The sequence below is a fragment of the Salarias fasciatus genome, chromosome 3, assembly GCF_902148845.1.
Source record: "Salarias fasciatus chromosome 3, fSalaFa1.1, whole genome shotgun sequence".
In the NCBI taxonomy this organism is placed as follows: domain Eukaryota; kingdom Metazoa; phylum Chordata; class Actinopteri; order Blenniiformes; family Blenniidae; genus Salarias; species Salarias fasciatus.
Genome location: NC_043747.1, coordinates 16,618,163 through 16,641,212, shown reverse-complemented (window position 1 = coordinate 16,641,212; position 23,050 = coordinate 16,618,163).

Genomic DNA, 23,050 nt, shown 5'->3' with positions numbered 1-23,050 from the left:
AGAGCCACAAAACTTAAAAAAAAAATAGAAAGAAAGTGTCAAAACGCATCGTATGTAAATAGTCTTTACATTTAAATATATTCTTAACAGTGGAAAAAAAACATGCACGAGGTCTCTTTAAATTATTCCACAGGTTGTTTTTTTTTTTGTTTTTTGTTTTTTTTTCGCATTTCTGCCTTTACAAAGCCATAATTAAATATCTGGAAGTCCTTCCAGGAGTATATTACAGCCTGTCCTCTGTAGTTTGGCAGGAGTTATGTATATCTAATGTTGGTACAGGATTTTTTTTTTTTTAAGTTGGAGTAAATGAGGCGTCCTCCATACATTCAAAACCAGATTTTGTGGGTTTCTATTTTTTGTTTTTTTTTTTTTCCTTCACAGGGATAATAAAGCCTCTTGTTCTTGGCTCGGTGGGAGTTGTAGTTCCAGGAGCCACTCAAGCGGGGTCGCTAATGATCTTCTCACGGCCTCGGCTCAGTGACCCCCGTGAGAGGGTTGTGCATGTGGGGCCGGGGGGGGGGCTGAAGAGCTGGGCTCCCCCGGCCCCTCCCAGCAGGCCCTGATTGCTTTAATCCGAGGACTCCTCTCCTCTTTTTCTTGGTCATGATTTAGTGTCACAAATGCTCAAAACAGAGCCTGTTTTACAGTCTGCTGATGTTAATGAAATTACATTTGGAGACCACACTTACACACACACACACACACTTGCCTCAGTAACTGCAACAGTGTAGTCCACTGTCAAGGAAAACTAGGCCAGACCATGCGATGCCTGCAATACGCCTGACCCCTTCCAAATGCCCTCATTCTGTATTCTCCTCATTTTTCCCCTAAATCGTTGCCGCCCTCCTCCCTACGACAGAACAAGGAGTGCAGAGGAGATAACTTGTAACACACTGCTTTAGGACAGGGATTATCGCCCCAAATTTCAGGATGGAGAATGGTCATATAGGGTCCTGATCGATAAATGTAGAGATAGACTAAGGAGGCTGGAGAAGGATCAGAGAGGGATATGGGGGAAGATAACTGCTCGAGACCACCAATGCTCGGCAATCAGGCCGAACATGACAGCTTGTAGACCCAACCAATTATTTACCCCAGCCAAATCAATAGAGCTCTCTCCGAAAGATAGCCATCAGCAGCACTATCTGGAACACATTCACAGCAGAAAGCACGAGCACGCTCCGAGCACTCCGCTCGCTGCCACTCTTGTTCTCTGTCTCTTTTGCAAACACACACACACGCACAAGCAAGCACGCGCACACACTTTCCCCTCACAGGCACTTCGTTATCACACTTCCTTGGAAATAAAAGACAAATCATGCAATTATTGACCTACTACACTGAAAAAGACACAGAAACTGTGTATACGGAGGTGTACACACATCTCCTAATGATGCTGAGGCCCTGGCTGAGTCTGTGTGGTGGTGATGAGTCGATGTGTGCAACCACGAAAGGTTGTAACCTTCACCGGAGGAGTCGCCGCCCCCTCCCGGGACCTCCCAGCGCCGCATCACAGTCGGTTTCGTCAGTAATGAGCGGAGACATGCGCTACGTTGTAGGTGATTCATAAAAAGCCGGGCCTGTGCCGCGCTTAAACGAGTCCCCCGGGTCGGGGGGGGGGGGGGGGGGGGGGGGAACGGGGCAAGAAGCTCCTCACTCAGCGGATTTCGCTTCTGTGTCTGTGTGAGGGGATTTAACCACGGCGCAGCCACATGTTTACGCTTTACCCCCCTCCCCCTCCCCTTCTCCGAAGGCCTCACCTGCACCCTGCTCTGCCGGCCATCACCCCTCCACACTCCGTCCTCAGCCCGCTGCTCTCCACTCGGCTTTATAGCTCTTGATTTCATTGTCTTTGGCAGTAAATATTGTAATTCACTTCACATGTTATCCGTTTATGCGCCTGTTAGCTGTTGTTTTTGGCTGCCGCCGAGGTCAAACGCCCCTGGCTCAAGGGCTCGTCAGCAGAATCAGCACCTCGCAATGAAAAACCGTTACGGCCACTGCCAAATGGCCCAGAGCGATCCGCTCGCCCCGTGCCCTGTTTTGTGTTCTCATCATCCCTCTGCTTTCTTTTCAACACACTGCAGCATTTATTCCATTCTACTATTTCCTTCCCCTTTTGCTCTTTCCAGAATTAGATATTTCACTTCACACTGCATTAACCCAGCTTTCTTTAGCAACCCTTTCACTCCATAATGCTCGGTTCCTGTTTCTCTTCCCTTTTCATCTCTCCCTCCATGTCGCTGTGCCGCAGGATCAAGCAATCTCCCTATACTGCTCCTTACCGCCGGGGCCTCTGCAATCACACACCTTTTTATCCCTCTTTATTTTCCTGGAAGAATCGTGGCACTTGTACTTTGGGGCATATAGCAGACAGAGACCCTCTGCTATACAGAAAAAAAAAAAAAACCCTGAAACTTATGTAAAAATGTCCTCCCGCCTCCAGGATTTCTGCAACATCTCCTCTCTCCTCTTACCGAGTGTCAACCCGTTTCCTCCCCGCCTCTCACCTCCTCTCATTTCTTCACCCCGACTCCTACTCACTTCCCATCTCTCCTCTCCTTCTTCATCTGAAATCTCACCCCCGATGCCTCCGTGTCTCACATATTTTGGAATCTGTTCAGAACAAACAGCGTCGTAACACGTGAGCCGCCGGTTCTCGTCAGTCCGGGGTCTGCGTTTGTCTGTCATCAGCTCGAGGCCCCTCGCAGCCAATAGGAAGGCGGTTTGAGGCCCTGTCTGGACAGGCCCGCGGGATCCCCTTGCTTTCCATCAAGTTCCACTGTGGTTCTTTTAAAACGACGGCTCTGACTTAATGTCTGGCTGAGCTGCTAAGCTGCAAAAAAGAGTTTGACTGAAGCATTACGCTATCCGCACCCTGGCTGGAGCGCTTTCCCTGGATGACATGAGCATTTTCATGTCATCAGGACCTTGACTTTTGCTGTTGTTGAGCAACAGGGATGATGGGTTTTTGTTCACCTGCCCAAAACTTTGTATTATGGGTTATAACTAGGTCCTGCCACCAATCACTTGAAGGATTTGTGGATTTGTGTTTGTCTTTATTGTAAAAATACATGTACTGTAAGAGGTATTTGAAGGGCGAACACAGAACTACCGTCAGAAAACTACATTAATTCTATTCTGATGAGCCTCCAATGCAGAGCTGGGTACTCCTGCTCCTGGTGCTCACTGGTTTTGATGAGTTTCTCCTTCAAATCATCTGATTGCAAAGAGTGACCCTCCATCAGTCTTTCTGCAGAGCTTTATTTATTTGGTTCTGGTGTGTCGATGCAGGAATGCTTTGAAAACATGCAGGATTATGGACTGTCAGGACGAGGAGCGTCTACCCTACCTCTGCCTTAAAATGTTCATCTTTTTTTAACAAAAGTCCTCTTGGTGACCTCCAAACACCGATCCATTCATAGTTGCAAGGCTTCAGTTTGGAAAGTTTCCTTCAGAGAATGTGGAATTGATAACAGCGCTGAGATTTGGATTGGAGATGTCATCTTGGACGTGATTGACTGGAATACCGTGCAAAACCTTCCCTCTCATCCCAGGACGCTGTAAATTATCTCACTCCGAGACTGACGTAACACGTTGGGAGGCTCAGAGTTTACAGGAACACGATTTCCTCTGGTGGATACTCTCCACAAACGTCTGAAGTCTCCGAGCAGATCTTGCCTTTTCAGCACTATATCAGCGAGCGCTCGTCTGAGCGGATTCTGCTTTTCAAAATGTGCACAAGATGTAGGAAAGTGAAGTGAAAATATGCATGCAGAGAGGCTCCAGCTTTGCTATAGCCTATAGAGTAGTGTGACACTACTCCATATTGATATTTCTGAAAATTCGTATAAATTGGACAAGAAATGCTTTTGTTCTTTCAATTTAAAAACCGAACTAAAACCTAACTTCAGTCTTTTTGAGGATATTTTTTATGAAGGTTATACAGGCAATGCATACTCCCTCTAATGCAGCGGACAGCAAACATTCGCAGAGGGAAATGGACGAAAACAAACTCAGCTAAAGACAACGGCCATAAAATATGTCGAGCTTTGCTTCACTGAACTTCTAAAAATACACATTCTCTGCAAGATTTGGGAGAGTTGGGGATGAGCGTGTCCCTCCGCTGGGATTCTCTTTCCCCTCCCTGATTTAAATCTAGGGCAAAACTTTCTGAAGCAACAGGAGGTATCGGTGGACAGATGGAAAGAGGGGACTATGTGTATTTAATCGACGGGGGGGGGGAAGACGGAGAGAGGCGGCACTGAGGGAAAGGTGAGGAGGGGCCAGCGACACTCGGGGTCGGGGTGAACATGTTGAACAGCAACCAGAATCACACACACATCTGCTGTTCATCTTGAATGTTTCCAATAAGCTCTAAATGTTTCCTGCAGCGCCGTGAATACACACTGAGCTGCCAAGACAGAACAGGGCACTGGTGTTTGATTTCCTAGTGTGAAGAAAAAAAAAACAACAAAAAAAAGGTGGTCTGTCACCTTGTTCTGAAAGTAGGTATTTATAGTAATTACTTAAATACTTCAGTAAAAAGCAGTAAAGTTTTCAAAGCGTGGATACTTGTGTCTGCCGGGCGCATCCGCACGCCAACAAAGTGGCTTTTAATGTGCTCGGTGAGTCAGACAGAAGCAAATGCCAAGCACCCTCAAGAGTACACAGCTGCTGCGAGCGAGTGTTGACAACTATCTTCATAAGAATTAAATATTGCTCTGAACCCCACCCCTGGTAACCGCCGCACACCTGTGACTCAGGATCAGCCAGACGCGTTGACGTTAAATCAACACGTTCACTTTTCCTTGACGCGTCGCAAACCTGTGCATAATGCGGCCAGCTGCATCAGACTGGAGTCAGAAAGTACGGACACACACCTACAAAAGACAGATATGTTGACATCCTCACCCCCTCTCCCTCCTCCTCCTCCTCCTCCTCCTCTTCACACAGACACTCACAAACACACCAGGCTTATATCCTCTGGCTGTGAGTTTGCCAGCAGCCAGCTGGTACTGTCATGTCTGATAGGCTGGAACAGAGACAGAGACGGAGACGGGGCCGGCAGAGGAGAGGAGGGAAGGAGGGAGGCAAGCTGGGAAAACGTCTACAGCAGAATGCATTAGTAAGGCCCTGTCTGTCTGGATGAGTGTGTTGCCGATTTGGGAAAACTGTATCAAAGCCCGGCGACTCATTACGCTGTGTGATTCGGGTCCGCGGGGAGCGTCTTCCCATCGCTCGTCCCAATCCCGGCGAGCTACGCAACTTGTTTGTTTCTCGCTCCGTTCACTCGGATGACCCCGCGATTTGCATTTCTCCGCACACAGTTTGAATCTAATTGTATTTCTTTGTAAGCTAAACGCGATCACGTCGGAGATAAACGGTGCAGTGATGATATAATGCCAGACATGTTTTCGTACCAATTTAGGTAATTATGTCAAAGCAAATATTTGTAGTCAAAAAAAAAAATCAATAGCGAGACGAAATAATATGAAAATAATGCATATCAGGACAACAAACTATAAATTGCTTACATATTGGCTGATAAAACTTTATCACAGTGTTTTTCAAAGAACTCTGCATTCGGTTGCACATTACACCTTGTACTGTGGATATGTGAAGGAGTTGAATTGGACAGTTTATAGCCACAGAGACGGGAGCTGATGAAGGTCACAGGCTTCTTAAAACCAACAGTCCGTTGAAAACAAATGGGCCTTGAAATCCAGCGGCTCGTATAACCGCCTCACTCCAAACTGCTAATGTACCAGTTGCTCTGTTTACATGAGCAGGGCCCACGTCTAATCTAATTAAGTGCTTTGTAGTTTCTTCAGAGATTTTTAACTCGATAACAGCTGGTTCAAGAAGACGTGCCCACATTTACTCCAATTTCAACTTGAATTTATCAGCTCACGATTTTAGTTTTGGATCAATTTCAGAATTCTCTTTATTTTTAAATGTCTTCATGGCCTTGACTTCTTTCACGCTTTTTCAGGTCAGCAGAGCAGTTATTGTTGGTCGTTCCGAAGTTGATTATTTTCAAATCGGGCCGGCCAGCTGGCTAACTTCTTGTTTCGTCTCTATTGGTTTCAACTCAGTTTGAGATGTTTGGCTCATATTGTCTTGACTTGATTTAGTGTTTTCAGGTTTGTTCAAAACTTTTAATTTTTATTCTTAATTTTCATGTCAGCGTACAAAACTTTAACCAGCTGTGTTTAAGGCGCTTTTTGATTAATGTTGAATGTAAAATCATTTCATTAGCCAATGCAAAATATTCTGTTTAGTCAAATATGAATACTGTGAGAATGTTATTACCAGAAAGCAATCAAGTTCAAGAATTTTTGCTTGGCGTAGAAACATTTGCTGATTTGAGGACAGAGCCCATCCAATCAATGATATTTATTTATAATGAAATTTTGACCTATAAAGTTTATCGATCCGCTGGTTTAAGCACCAATATGTCAGAAGGATTTCTGAAAGGATCACAGTTATTATGATTGCAATAGATGTTATGGGGATAAACTGGCTCCTAAAGCACTTCAGATGTGATGTGCTTCACTTATTTATAAATAATTCAAACTATTATTTTCACTTGTGGCTCTCTAAAGCTTCATTTTGGCCCGTGCATAAAAAGTGGGCATAACATTTTCTTGCACTTCTACGTCACATAGCTACGTTCATAATAGCTATGACCACAAGGAGGCGCTGCAAACCCTCAGTTGAGTCTCAGGTGTGCATTTTGCTCTGATGAGTCCAAATCTGAGTAGCAAAAAGCACCATTAATTTGGAATGACAGCGCCCAAGACATGCATATCAAACTTTATAGGGCTCCATCCAGTAGTTGAGATTTTCATTCTGTCCCAAACTTGCATCAAACAAATAAAACAAAATTGCTCATTTTGAGCAAAACTTTGTTTTAATTTCCTCTCTGAACGGCTCATTATTTCAAATGTTAGCTCAACGCATGATCTTAATAATATATATGTCTGGTGTGTTTTTAATAACTGAGACAACCTCATCTGAGTTAATATAAGCAAGTTATGATGTTTACATACATCAAGTAAAAAACACAAGTCTGTCAAGATGAGTGACGTTTCCAGAGTTATAAGCAACTCCGCTGCAAAAATAAATATCATAGCTTTATTATGAAGGGGACCGAATGTCTGCCATTTAATTACTGTGAAACTTTATACTTTTTATCGTAGCCGTTAAAATTTGCCACTAATATTAGCTGTCCACCTTTTTCCTTCCCTCTGACGGTCATTGTTATTGGGATGCGATTCCTGTACAGCATGTTCAATTCGGCGCGGCCCGCAGGATGGACTGACATTTCAGCAGGATATTGTTGAGTTCCTCCTCACAATCGCAGCCAGGTAACAGCCTCTGAGATGAACAGCCTTAAAGAGTGCCGCGGTCCGCCCCATGTTTTATTCACGGCCTCTCCCCGTGCATTACCATACATATTTATAGAGACGGTTTGCATTTACATGTACACAAACACCCTTGAGCGTGCGCACGCACGGAGAAGTTCAGCCTGTCCCTCGGGGCCAGGGCTGTCATTTTAGCCCTTCACAGTCGTTACTGTACCGCGCGTGTCCCACGGAGCGCACAACACGTCCATTGTGTGTGTGTGTGTGCTCAGATTGACTGATAGATGATGGCTGCAGGGCAGGTGGGCACTGAGTCATTCGCGCTGGGTGGGAGGATGGATGGATGGATGGAGGGGAAATGGTGGGGAAATCTCATGGCAGGGGGAGCGGAGGGAAAGATGAAGTCGGGCAGAGGTGGGCTGTCGGTCAGGCCGCTCGCCGGCCTCATGGGAAACTGGTTCCACCACTTGCTTGAGGGCACGCCGGAGCTGACGTCGGGGTAAAGGGGGGGGGGGGGGGGGAGGTCAAAACACGGGGTAAGCGGGAGATGCAAATGAGCGGGGTCGAGCGAGCTCCGCGCAGGTAATCTAATCACAGGAAAGGCAGCGGGACGCTTCTGAGAGGAGGGTTTTGAAGCACGTGAGCAATGCTGGAGGAATGACAGACAAGGTGAGTGGCGTGCACGGGCAGAACAGGAAACACACATAAAACAGTGAGGGAGCGATATATCACCGCGGCTCGGCGACTGAATCAACAGGTGACGTCATCCGTCAAGGAGGTGTAACTGCAGCCTTGTAAAAGGAGGAGAAATCTGCTCTCACCATTCTCATTATCCCATCATCTTCTCCTCTCTCCCCTGTTTCGAAGCGGCTCTCTCTCTCTCTCTCCCTCTCGCTTTCTGCCTCGCCACCCCCTCTCGCCTGTCTTAAGCCGCTCTGCTATTCGCCTCGGCGAGGCTTAAGATGGAAGGATTTTGCCCTCTTCTCCCACCGTGTCAGTTCATTTCCAGTCCGGCGCGCCGTATGCAGAGGCTGCATCCTATCAGCGAGGAGATATAAGCTGCTGCGAATGTCAAGGGTCAACTTGTGATATTATTCCGCTGTTAATGGCCCCACAGTGTTATAGGGCCTCTAATACCCCTGAAAATGACTGCTCAGACAGCCGTGTGTGTGTGTGTGTGTGTGTGTGTGTGTGTGTGTGTGTGTGTGTGTGTGTGTGTGTGTGTGTGTGTCTGTGTGTGTGTGTGTGTGTGTGTGTGTCACAGCAACAGGCTAGTGGACCACCTTGCACTCAGCCACCTGTCATCAACTGACGGGACATTTTCAGGAGATTTTGCAAAATTCTTCTGTTTGTTTGGGGCAAAAAGCGGGCAGCGAAGTTTTTCTTCGGCTTACGTTCATCAAAATTGCATCAACAGTGTGCGCGGTCAAAAGGCGTACACCGAGAGGCTTGTAAATATCACTTTAATGTAATTCCAAAAGTGGCCACAGGTGCAGCCTTCATACATTTATTAAAAGCGGCGCTTCAATTTTTAAACTGTTGAATTGCGCCGTGCGATGATGCCGATCCGGAGACTCAGTCGGCATCTCTCGGCCCGATCCCGTTGCAGCGAGGCTTCGATGACTCGCCAGGACGTTCGGGGGGAAGGCGTGCTGTCGGTGTTTGTAGCTTCGACTTATATGTGTCTTTGTTCTTGAGAGCGGAATCGATGGTTCAGCGTGGGACATCAATAATTCAGCGTCACATTAATTTTGAGACACAGAAGCAATTATCCTGAACAAAAAAAATAAAGTAAAATAAAAAAAGAGCCCAGCAGAGCAGAAGAGCAGCCTTTATTGGCCTCTGTGCTTCATATTACACTGTCTATGCAACAAAAAGTAACTGCAATTACAGGCCATGTGGACATGTGCTAAAATGAGTCAGACGAGGCGGAGGGTGCTAATTATCCCGCTATTGTCTTGCTTGATTACAGCATTTATGCGAAGGTACTGTACATGCGTCGCATGTGCAGCGCGCACTAAAAGTAGCAGCGGTTTCTGTTGAACGTCGCCACTCGGAAAACAATACTTTCCTTTCTCTGGTTTTTTTTTTTTTTTTTTTTTTTTGGACGGCGCTTTTCTTTATCACAAGGTCTATCTGATTGGCATTGTCCCGAGTGGAGCTCCGATTCCACCAGCTCTGTTTCTCATTTCATTCAAGTCGGCATTGCATTAACACAATGCAAAAAAAAAAAAAAAAAAAAAAAAAAACACTTCATCACAAGTTCAAGTCCTGCAGTTAAAATTCAATTCAAAAGGACAAATGTATTAGCAAGTTCATTTAATTTAGTCTGAGCACTCTTTCTGGAGAGTGGCTCCTTTCAGGGTATTAAATTAGCAATGAATTTAAATGTACGCAGAATTTAATCAAAAGGAGACGAAATCTAACTAGTTGTGTACAGCGGGATGGTTCGCCCCTCATGAGAAAAATGATTTGCACACACACCTCGGAGTGTGTCAGGCAAGCTAAACATCCCACAGTGGGCTGGATGGAGCCTTAACACTGGCGATCTTAGACCCCAGTGACACGACAATGACAGAAATGTTAAAAAAAATATGGAGTTTGCATCGGTTTCTGTGCTGTTGTTTGTTTTTATAAAAGAACTTCACACAAATGCTGTTGCGAAATCTGTTCATTTTCACTCAAAAATGTTGTTTAAACACAGTCTAAATGGGAAGCATTAAAAGGAAATGTCTTGGCTTCCTCTTACATAATTAAAGCGCCGAACACATTTGCAGCTCTGGTTTTCAAAAAGAGGTTTAATCCAGTGAACTGCCGCTATTTATGGAAATGATTAAAACCCTTAAAGGCGACTTGATTGGTCATAAATCATTCAAATTAACAGTTGCAGTAAAGCCATCAAGGATGAAATATTCTGGCGTAAATGCAGGTAAATGCAAAAGTGCAAATGAGTCAATTGGAGACCTGCAAAGTAAAATCATTGCTCATCTCTGCAGACAGTGCTTTAGGAAAAAACTAGACATTGGACTAATACTCACTTTTATTCAGGAAATGCAGCTGGCTCGGGCTCAGGGTTCAGTCTTGGACAGGTGCAGCCATTAGTACACCTTTCATTTTTCTCTCCTGTCAAGAAACTTCATTCTCCGCTTCATCTGAAGCTACAAAGAACACAACCTGCACCCAATTTCTATTCACATGACACTTGAATTAGCGATGATCCTGCTGTGGGAAATAATAGATTGGATTCCATTCTGTATCTGCTGCACTGCAGGACATAGGCACGAGATTTTTAATGACCTGAAAGGACAGGAGAGATGATTAAAGCGAAAACAAATCCTTTGATGCAGCTACATGGTAACCCCATATTGGCCCGAGAATGGCCTCCCCCTCATTGATCTTTCTAAAGCTGTCCACTTCCTCCTGGTTAATAACACCGCCTGCCTTTTGGCGCTAGTTTTTTTTTTTTTTACTGCGAACGCGGTATTGCTGAGCTATAATGTCCCAAATGGGAGGCTTTATTCTGAAAGGTAAAAGATTTGCTCCAGGATGCAATAGAACAGTAAAATCATGAAATTACTTTTAAAAAATGGCAAAGTCTTCTGCAGTAAGTGGCTTTTCCTTACAGACAGTTGGTGCATCCAGTCGTCTGCATTTTCAAGAGGAAGTTAGTTATGAGGCTGGTACTGCAAAGAGTGAGTTCACCGCACTGTTCTCGAGAAGTTTGACTCATTTTACAGAGAAAACCTGCAGATATGTCAAAAAACTATGTAGTTTAGGTTCACTTTTTAGCCTAAATCGGCAATATCAGAACAGTAACAGTCCACATTTGTCTTTATCTCAACAGATTTTAGTTCACATGCAGCCCAATTTCATCTTGAGTGGTAAAATAGAACCATGATATTTTAAAATTTAATTATTTTCACAAGACTAAATAATTATAGTCTGGAAAATCACTGCAATCTCAACTTTACACAAATTTTAATAAAACTTTTTTGCCATAAAATACAGTGAAATCTGGTAAAATAAAACTTATAATATAGCTGTTGCATTACGCATGTTTTTACAAAAACTCACCCTGACAGTGTGGCTGTGAGGCCAGTTCGCTACAATATGCTTTTATTCCAGCATCTCTGATGTCTCAGCTTGAGTTTCAGTGTTCTGTTGTGTTCTGTTAATAAGTTTGTTGAAAAAAAAAAGAAAATTGATGGATTGGAACCTGTTGTGAGGCAGTTTTTCTGCCTATTTATGCTTTTTACTTTTTCTTACTGTACATGTTGTCCTGAAAGAGGATAAGGCATGGACAATTTCATTAAACATTGCATAATAACAACAAAACTCTCTTCAGATTCTCATGTGATGTCTCATCTGGTCCACGAGCCTTATGTTTAATACCCCTATTTTAGTTTTTTGATGATGGTTTCTAATCAGATTCATAATATCTTCTTCCTAACAGTCTAATTCTCCAAAATGCATCATTAAATCTCACCTTTCTCTGCTGCAAATACACGCATCTTCCCGTCTTATTAGTCTCGTGTTCTTTCCCTGTGGAAGAAAGTCACAGTTAATTCATTTACTTTGCAGTTTCGCCCGTCGCAGAACTTTCCTCTCCCGGCAACACATAAGCACATCCTGGGAGCCGCTTTTGAAGACATCGCGTGACCCTTTGATAGAAAAGCAACCATTATAGAAAATGACACCAATTCCAGGTTTTCTTTGCCTTCGACAGCCCTCGTCCTGTTGCACTACCTGGCTTGATTTACGGTCGTCAAGGTAACCACTCCATTATGAGCCTAATGGCTCTCGCAGAACAATGCACGTCATAATTTTTGACAAATTTCTGTACGGGCTGGCTGGAAAAATCATTGTCACCCGTAATTGCGCTTACATGTGCGCGCCGCAGCGTGAGCGCGTACCCCGGGCGCCGGGTGTATATTTTTTAAGTGGTCTAGTTCTGACAGGCCAGACAATGAGGGCAGAATATGCACCGCGCACAACGGCGCTGCTCTCAGACTCCCACTGTTTGCTGTTTTCTTTTCTTGAAAGCGATTTAATTTCTTTCCTCCTTAACAATCCCTTACCCGGACGGCGGGGGGGCCGACACGGAGGCGGAAGAGAGAGAGTCACGAGAATACACAACATTCAGAAAAGGAAAAAAAAAGAAAAAGAAGCTTCTTTTTTTGAGGATCTTTACTTTGCAGCACACACACACACACTGTAATTTCCTGCCCCCGTACTGTATTGTTTTTTTTTTTGTTGGTGTTAATTCAGACAGATGAGAGCTGAGGTGGACGGGAGGCGGTAAAGAGCGGGGAGGATGGTGCTCGGGTTCAGCGTGTTGAGGCCTCAGCTGTAATGAAGCAGGTGGATGCAGCGGAGGTAGAGGAGGGAGCGCTAATCTGGAAGGCTGTCTGCTTTATTACCCCACAGTCTCATCATGGGAACACACACACACACACACACACACACACACACACATGCACACACAGGAAAAAAAGAACAGAAAGGCCAAAAAAAGAGAGGGAACAAATTTGAATGTGTGAAGTGGAGGAGCAGAGGGGGGAGGAAGGAGAGGAAGCAATCAGCCGCCCGGTCCCAATCATGCTCTCCTCTCAGTCTTCTCCTCTGAAGCTCTCGCTCCCGGCTTCTGCATTTGGACACAGTTAAGTTGCCCAAATTATTTCATAAGCATCTCGGCCTTCGCCACCAATGAAGAAAGAATGCGGGAGAACGACGTACAAGGCGCTGATTAGACCTAATTATGAATCCTGATTAAGGCTTTTAATTAGTCGAGCCAGCACTTCAGCTGGAGAGGGCGGCAGAGATGGAGAAGACGGCGGGAGAGACGGGTGGAGGGCCCGGGCATTCGGAGGAAAAGGCGAGAAGAGGTGAGAAAATGGATGGAATGAATTACTATCACTGAAATCTAAAGAACGCGCCAAAGAAAATCACAGACTTGAAATGTAAGACTGACCAGGAGCTTTACAGATTTCCGCTTATCCCTAACTGATTCCGCTCGTAGATTTTGAGCCCCCGTTTCTTTTCTTCTTTTAAAACAGTTGACACAGACTCATGAAAGAAATTTTCTTTTGAAATAATACTCAGCAAGCAATTACTGGGCGGGAACGTGGAAGCCGAGGCTTTGTTCATTGCCAACCCAAATGAGGGCAAATATTGCAATCATGGAAACTATTTTGAATAATAAAGTGAAATCTAAACTCGGAAAAAGAAGTTATCTGAGGCGCGCCGCGGCGGAAACGGCTTATTTTTAGCCACAGAGAGAAACACAATAGAAAAATCCAACGCGTAATGGTTTCGCTTTGATTTCCAACAGCTCGCCTGCAGGATTATCTAATAGCACAGGGGTCCAGGTGCATTTATCGCTGCACCGTAAACCGTATCTTAGCAGTCTGCTGCAGCGGAGTCTAAAGTTGTTTCTTTCAGTTTGAAGAAAAGCAGTGGACCTGCTCTGATTTGCTGCAAAAATTACAATCAAGCCGAACTCTATGAGACACACCCACAGTCATAGAAAAGCAGGAGTCTGGAGATCAGGGGCGTCGAACACGTCTCATTCCAGAGGCCACAAACGGCACAATTTCATCTTGGGTGGGCCGGACCAGTAAAATAGATCGGTAATAATGCTTACATTTAAATTTTAAAGTTTTCCTTTATTGTGGCGCAGAGTATAAGTGACGTCGGGCTTTGATTTGATGTGTGCAAATCTAATCTTAACATCGTTTTTTGTACTTTTACTGATTTTATCATTGAATAATCTGCAGTAATCTTCCATACTTTCTTAATAATAATGGTTGGTTTTGTGGGGGGATCTTTCAATCGTTCAATCTTTAAGATTCAATCTTCGTTGCAAACAGTAAACACAATGATTCAAGTAAACACAACTTTTATATAGGACAGAGAGACGAAAGCACCTGAAAACCTGTTAAAATGTCAACAAGCTCAAGAGGGAAATCATTTAAAGGGGAAAAAAATGAAGCAACAGCACGATAACAGTCACCTTTAATAATGAAGATTACTGATTTCACTGTTGATGCTCAAGAACCTCCTGTTTTGGACATTTGGACACACGTGCACTCACACACACACACATACACGACAAGCGCAATTAACTTGAAACTCAAACAGTTTAGATGTCACTCCGCTTTGCATCCTGACGGCAGTGCACCCCACTGCACCTCATTTCAAGTCCAACACATCCCGGAGTGCACAGATGGGAGCGAGTAAATTTGCTATATAAACAGTGCGGGCTCCAGATGAGCGTAATGACAAGTGAGTCAGTCTGCAGCTGGCGTGCACACTAACATCACTTTTATTTGGCGCTTTTAGATGGAGCCCAGCGAGTCTGGTTTCCAGTTTCAGGCCAAGTTTCCCCATTGCATTAACGAAATGTGCTAATATAATAAATAGAAGTTGAAAAAAAAATTGAGTGGATTTGAGGACAGAAGTTTTAATCGATCAGTTCAACAGCACATCAAATTAATGAAAATTTCATGACCATGATCTTTTTTTTAAAATGTTTTCCTGAAACCGGATAAAAGCATGAATGTTGACTCTTCAGTAGCTTTTCAGGAGATACATGATGGCCTGAGCAACAGGTTGAGCAGAACAGCATCAAGAAATGTGAGCAATTTTAAGATTGAGCTCAGTGACTGAAGCTTAGAGAAAGCAGTGGAGTAAATACAATGATGAAAAATAGGAATTTTTAAATATATACATATATTTAAAATAAAACCCCCGAAACAGTAGTTTGATTGAGGGCAGCTCCGCATGTTTTCAGGCCCATTAGGTTATTAGATGTTCTCTCACATTAGAGAAATATCCTTGAATTTTAACGCACTGAGTTCGGAATATTTATGAAGGAAAACACAGTTTCCAGATGAAAAAAAGAAAGAAAAAAAAAGGCCTTTAGAGAGAATGACTGCACCGTAAGGACGTGCAGCATCCTGCAACATCTCGCTCTGACCTGGACAGTCTCATCCTGTTCTGGAACAAAGTCAGATTAAATTAAAATTTCTATATAGTACATAGTGTGTATTTGGATGCTGCCTTTTACAAGAGTTGCCATGGCAACCTATCATATATATAATATTAAATTATATATGAAGAACAGGCAAACTTCCTTCCTCCGTGTTCCCAGTCCTCAGGGTGACCCCAGCAGCTCCATGTGATGTTGTATTCCCGCGCGGCGGGCGTAGCGTACGGTACGGGGGACGTATGCAGAGTGTGAGCGGCACATCTGTGTTTTCCACCGGGGAGTCGCGGTGGAAGGCAGATATTATCTTTTGACTTCCCCACCACTGTTTGCATCTGCGCTTTCTGATCCTCCTCCGTTACGAGGGCCCTGATTTGCCTCGGCGCCGTTGATCTCCACGTTCTGACAGATCCTCGTTACAAACATAACCTCTCGGTTGTTACGTTTCCTCGCCTCTCATCATCTTTCCCTTCCCTCGTTTTCTTGCGCGCTCTCCTTTGTTCTACTTCCCATCTGGCTTTTTTTTTTCCCCTACCCTCTCTCTCTCTACTTCATACGTGTGTTTTCTCTCTCTCTCTCTCTCTCTCTCTCTACTGTAGACCATTTGGCACAAACCTCATCTCTCCTCCTCTCATCCCTCGCTCTCACCTCAATTTTCGGCTGTTGCATAATTAATTAGCAGCACTGTTCACTATCAATGCAATTACTCCAGAGAATGGAGAAAGAGAGGGTGGGTGGGTGGGTGTGGAGGGGGGGGGGGTAAAATGGGAGAATAGGGCCAAAATGGAGATGCCATGAAAAACATGGCATAAAAAGGAAGAGAGACAGAAAAGGAGGGTAATTTTAGCCCTTAAAGGGATGAAGTCAATATGGGCTAAAATCAAAGTGGTAATTTTTGACAATGCAAAATCCATTTGGAGGCTCAGGGATCCCGGCGGAAACAACACAGGTTTGGCTCGAAAAGGGAAAATCACACAAAAGCCTCTTAAAAATTTACTTCATTTCCAAGCATTTCGGGCTTCATCAGCGCATCCATTTGCTCGTGAGCAACATCGGGGCGGACAAAACATCTGCATATGTGCAAAACGCTCCGTGTGAGATTTACACATCTGAGTCATTACAAAAGTGTTTGCATATGTGCAAACTTTTGCACGTGGTTTTTCACCAAATTATTCATAGATTTCATGTCAACACCCGCATGTTTCATCTCGCTCGGAGCAAACCCAGACTCGGCATCCAACCGCACGACCACATGTGCCGCATCGGCGCACGCCGTGACCCCCGGACAGTTTACAAATAAGAATAATGTGGCGTGTAGGTGGGTCCGACTCGTGATTGTTATTCCCGCAGTCTTGCGCAGTGCAGGCCGGGTGATGATATAAACAAATTACCCAAGCTGGAATTCGTCCGCACATTTATTCTACACAAGCTGTGAAGTCATGAAAAGACTGCGGTATCAAATGAAGTGTCACACGTGGAGTACAGCAGGCGTGAAGGTATGCAGTTTTTTTTTTTTTTTTTACATTAAATATCAGATTTGGCCCAGAAAGCCATTTTTCTTTTCATTCAAACACATCTGGTTTCCACTATTATTTTTCCTCCTCCTTTATCTCACGGTGACGGGCCCAAAGGAGGCTCCACAATTACAGGTCACAACAAGGTGCCATGTTTGTTGGGTTGATTGACCCAGATAAAGCACGCTGGCCGTTTACTGCAAAATGACATTTCTGCCGCTGGTCTGGTGGGGAAACGGGCCGCTATCAGCTGCTATACTGTTACAGCACGGACGGCGTTTCAATTTACGAGTGGTGGTGGTGAGAGAGAAAAAAAAATACATACAGTATCACTGCACCAACATTTATTGTGTCAAGAGGAGATTTTCTTTCTGGGCCTGCAAAGTGTAAAACATCCGTGCAGGTTGGTTTCTTCCCACGTGGGATTTCTGATCATTTGTAGCCTTTAGTGGAGATTTAGTCACCCATTACTTACTCCGTGGCAATTAACACAAAGCCGGCGCGTTCCAGGATCGATGCCGTTTGTCTTTAATTTGCCGGCCGGCCGTCGTCCTGCGACGCCGCCGTCCGGTGATTTCATCCGTGACGGAGCGGATCCGTGGAGAGCGACGCATATGGAGGGGCTCGCCGTTACCCGGCCGCCAGCAGAGAGAAGATGTTCTCCCGAGTCTGACAAGCCGTAAATGACAGATGGACTAATGCGACTTAATTCCCTCCGCCTGTAACTCTTTGTCCTGCTCTTAACAATGTAATTGCAATCCGGCGGCTGGATGCGTTTCCGCGTGCGACGCAACCGGTGTCATGATGAAGCTATTCTTGGCGGCGGCGGCTGCGCTCTTCTGTCACGATCTGTCAAGTCTATTTGATTCCGCACAGATACTTATTGTCTTAACGGCGAAAATAATAAACAGGATGCGTTGAAAAACATGTCAAGTAAAGGGAGACAGACGTGAGGAGGGAGCTATTTCAGGGTATCCTGTTTCCCTATTCATCCGCCGCCCATTCAGCCTCTTTTGATTGGAAGCTTCTATGGCTTTACTTTCAGACATCCATTACCGAAATAGCAATTCCATGAGCATTAATGAGCGAGTCGCACAAAAGGGAGCCGGCAAAGTGGGGAAGAAAAACGGGTTTTCAAGGAATTTATTAAGACAACACGCGCACACGGGGAGATTTGCATGCATGCGAACGCGCCGGAGCCAACCTGGAAGGTATTCCTAATTACAGGCAAATGTATTCAGTGATATTGTTGCGGCACTTTATCGTGGCAGGATGTGATTTGCATTGAAATGTTTTTTTTTTTTTTTTTGGGCTGTTGTGTTAATTGTTTACTGTGGGCTAATTAAAGCCCGCCTGTCATTAACAGTGATCACTGCTCTCTGCGGATGGAGGCGGCGGTGACAGAGGGAGGCCCGGAACAAAAGAGGCAGAAAGAGAGAGAGAGAGAGAGAGAATGCTCTGTGTGTTGGATAGAGAACCATTTGTTCTTTGGCCTAGAGGAGCCCCTGTGATGGACTGTTGACCCGTCCAGAGTGTCATCTGCAGCCTTAAAGTTGGACGAAACGGTAAAGAAGATAAACGGACGGACGAATGGCAAGGAGAATCGGTTTGTTTCACACTGACTTGCTGGACAGACAAAGAAAATGGACAGGAAAACACATTTTTCTCAAGCACCGGGACAAGATTTCACTCGTATCCTAAAATATACCTTAAAAAATAAAGCACCGTTCAGACCGAGGGTGTGAGATTCTGATCAATGAGAGGAAAATTTCATCCTCAAGAATTTTGTGAAACTTTCAACCATTTACAACTCAAACGATAGAGTACTGAAAAAAAAAATTTGGGTGAAAATTGAAGCCACCTGTTGCCCATGTCTGAGATGGACAGGTATTACTCCCAGATCATGTACCTTTAGGTACCACCTTATTGATATCAAAGCAGAAATTAAAGGAAAGGGTTGGATTTCTATATTTCCACACAAAGATGTGAACCCCCCCCCCCCCCCCCCCCCCCCCCCCCCTTCAATAGAAGCACATAAAAGAATGTTTCCTCCTCTGGTATATCAGATTGTAATGTGAACACATAACACAAATTCACTGAGCCGCTCACGGTTCACACTTTTTATAGGAATTTAATATTAATGTAGTTCTGTATAATTAACGCAGGCATTAAAATGTATATCTATAAGTCCTGGTGGCCACTGCGTCCCTGAGCCGCTATTCAGTTAATCACATCTGGAGCTAATACCCCAATTAAATATGATTCACATTTCTGCACCATTTAGGATTAAAAAATCAAAAACGACTACTATAAACGTAAAAATGTTTCATTTAGGTAATTTAGGTAATTTAGGTATAGGTAACATTCAGGTACGTATAAAGAATCTGAAACTTTAAAACTGTCAAAACTCTGAAGTAAAAGAGACAAAAATGACTCACTACTGCCACCAAATGAACGAACACGTTGCACCTTTAAGGATAATAATGCTATACTTTTAATCTAATCAAGCAATGATGCAATGTTAACACACGGAACGCTATGTAATGAATAATGTAAAGCACTGCAACGGTCCTCCCCTCTGATACTTTATTCATGTTCAAGTTATCCCACATATTTGTTAGCAAACATTTGTAAAAAGTCAATGAAGTCAGTGCTTGATGAGTAATTTAATGGACTAATATGGAAACATCCTTAACAAACATGTATGAAATTAAAAGACAATAACTAATGTAAACAAGCTGCTGGGAAGTTTCAATCAATTTGTCCGATAGCTGTACAGATCTTAGAAATAACAGCACCACCAGGGAAAGTGGTACATGCAAAAAAAAGAAAAAAAAAAGAAAAAAGAAGCCCTGAACAAAGATTTACAATAAGATTACATCTCTCATCTTAAATTTAATCTTCTCCTTATCGTTGCGCCTGCAGCTGGCCTCGGAGGACGGTGTCGGTCTGTCTGCACCGCTGTAATCCAAACACAAGTATACAGTACGTGTGAGTGTTTACGGGTGGAAGCGGCACGTGCTTCTGTTTTTGGTGTGTGTGTGTGTGCACGCCGTTTGCCCCGGGACCTCGAACTTATAAAGACGTGCAGTTGTTATTGATGGTATTAATTACAGACATTTATCTGCTGTGAAAATTTTTTTAAAAAAGTTCTACATTGGGCGTCTTGCCCTGCCAGTGTTTGGTTCGAACGGCCGCAGCTGCGGAGTTTAGTTTACTCAAAAAAATGAGATTTACGCTCTGTCAGGGTCGAATCCGGGCGGACATACAGCTGTTGGAGATGTTTGCGTAGATTTATGGCGACGCCTTTATCCTCCGTTCGGGTCCGCATCAAATCGCTATAGGCGTTTCAAAGAAGGGTGTCATCTCGCTGGCAAATTATTAGCATGTGTGGCCTCATTTAAACCGTCCAAAACTTCAGAGCACACTCCAACCTGACTTGTAGGGAGCAAGTGCATTAGCATATTTCTTAGGTTTAAGACGTGGGCTAGGGGCACAGTCAGATTAAAACGTCTCTCCGTGCTCCGCAGAGAAATCTCCCCTCTGTCTCGCTCTCTGGGAAAAGAACAGGACGCCATCGTTCTTCTGTCAGCCCTGATTTGTGAGGACTTGCGGGTTGATCTCGGCACGCTTGTGCGATTGGCCAGAAGTTCTGTAGCGGGCGGGGTTAAATGTGGAGACGCCAAAATTTGCTCGAAACTTTTGTTTGCAGAAAGTCTGAGCCTGGTTCTGCAGGTTTCCTCCTGTTAATACAGAAAGATTTCTTTCCATCGTCACCAATCCTTCACGCGACTGGAATTGTTGGTTTTTTCTCAGCAGAATTCTCCCCGAGATGACTGTGGTGCTTTATAAATATAATTGAATTAAATTGAGGATTAGAGTCAGGCTGAGGGGCTGAGGAACGCATCATGTCAATTACTGGGCCTCGGTGACGAGTAATGTGCAAATGAACGTCTTTGTACATGGATTCAACTTCGCTCCCCTTTCCTCTTCTCCCACTTGCTTGAATTCTAGCTGGTGCACAAGCCCACAAGAAAACAGTTCGCTAAAAGCTAAAACACGACAGAAAACATGGCTGAAAATCAGAGGGAAGAAGGCATTCTGGGAAAATCTGGGAGATGCTGAGGAAAAAGAAATCGGTGCAACTTTACAACAAAAGGCCCTTATTCTGTGACGTGTGTTTGTGTTTGCGTCTCAAGCTGCTGTGTATTTCTGTGTGTGTGAGACCGTGTGTTAAAAGACAGGCGGCTCCGTGTCAGTCACCGTTAGCCGGAGTGGATGTGTTTGTTAGCGCACGTCTCTCTCCATCACTGAGTGTCCATCCACATTAAATCCTGCGGGGGGATTAAGTGGCGCCACTGCAGGTACGCGGCGGCCCGGAGTGGTTATATCTTCATTTGCGACTGGCAGCTGGTGATTTGTTCCCGCGTGCAATCTCACAGGTCTGAGTGTGTGTACGTGCGTGCACTGCACGCGTGCACGGAGTGTAAGTAAACAGGGAGTGAAGAGATTTCGACTGTGTATATCACATGTAGAATTAAGGGTGTGGGGAATCGGCGTGTTTGTGGCGCAGAGATGCAGAATGGACGCCGAGATAAAGGGGTTAATGTGAGGAGAAGGCTAATCTCTATCGACGAGAGAGGAAAGATCGCCGGTGAAGGTCGCTGATGTAGAATTGATCAGCGGAAGATAGACCGACTTCATTCCTGAAAAAAAGAATTTGAACACGAGACACTAAATGTACAAATGAAAGCAGGTAAACGAACACTGAATCTGGGGAAAGCCCGAATGTCTGACAAATATTTTAAGTCAAAACTTTAAGTCTTTAAATGGAATATTGAAGAACAGGAAAAAGTCAATTTAAAGGCTTAAAGTGTCCGTTCATTGACATAATACAGTCCGAACCCTGAATGTTACCTTGTACACGCGCTGCCTTACCATCACTCCAGTGCTCTTTGCATTGACTAAGGTTTGTTTTTGTTTTTTTCTGCAGGGAAACCAGAACTCCTCGAGCCTCGTCCGAACCTCTAATCGAACCCAGGGTGCAATTAGCTGAATGGGGATGGGAGGGATACACTCCTTATCCTCCCATTCGGCTTAATCATCTCTATCACGGGAGGGACGTAAAAATTTATCTACCCTGCATAGCGATTAGCAGAACGTGGACCAAAAAACATCAAATACAAGCAGTCAAAAGTCAATCCGTTTGCACGTCTTTTGATTAAAGTCCCGATTTTTCTCTGCTTCCCAAATAAAATAGATTAATGTCATCGACACATCCAGATAAATCGATCACATCTGTTCATGCTTTCATGTGTAACAAACGGCTGTCCATCTTCTCACAGTTTTATGAGCTGCATTGTAGGGATGTTATAATTCCCATAATGTGAGTATTTAAGCGTCCAAATTGGAGGTAAAACATGTTGATTGGTCTTATCTGGCGTTCATTTACAATTAAGCTGTCTTGATGTTGGAAAGCCTGCGATAATAAAGAGCTGAGAAAATGTTGGGAGTTTTTAAATGAGTGAATTAAAATCCAGTGTTAAGAGTTCTGTGAAAAGAAAACAACCACCAAAACCATGAGAAGGCAGATTCTGGTACTAAATGACGGAGACAAGTGATATGATCCCAAACTGGGTGAACGATGTGGCTTTACCTCTAGTCCTTTCGTACGTAACAGGGATTTGAATTTCCCGGAGAGTTTTGCTCATTCCTCCATTTGAAACATTGTAGGATTTTCTTTTCTCAGACTGAAACCGCTGCCGTCGAAATCTAGCCTCCCCAGACCTGCATAATCTACTTTCCTGTCGCTTAAAGATATCTCAGATAAATCCAACAGGAACTGCTGTTGTATCCATGCTTATGCATCTTTAACTGGAGAAACACTAGCGAGAAAACAGGCGAGCGCGGCTTCCAGCCATCTGCCAATTCCGCCGCCCCAAGGCAAAAACAAAATGGTTATACATAAAATAAGTACAAAGGAATTAGACGCACTGATGTGGGATATAAATTACACAGTTTGCAGCGCTCGAGCGCCGGCCGTGTCGATTCGGAGCCAGCCATGCCCGCCCGTGTATGTCTTTCCCCGGCCAAGCCGACAATGCCAGGCTTCCAGCGGCACCTGCTTCCTCCCGGCTCCCGCCCGGACCAAACCAAAACATTTTCATATCAGGGTTCTG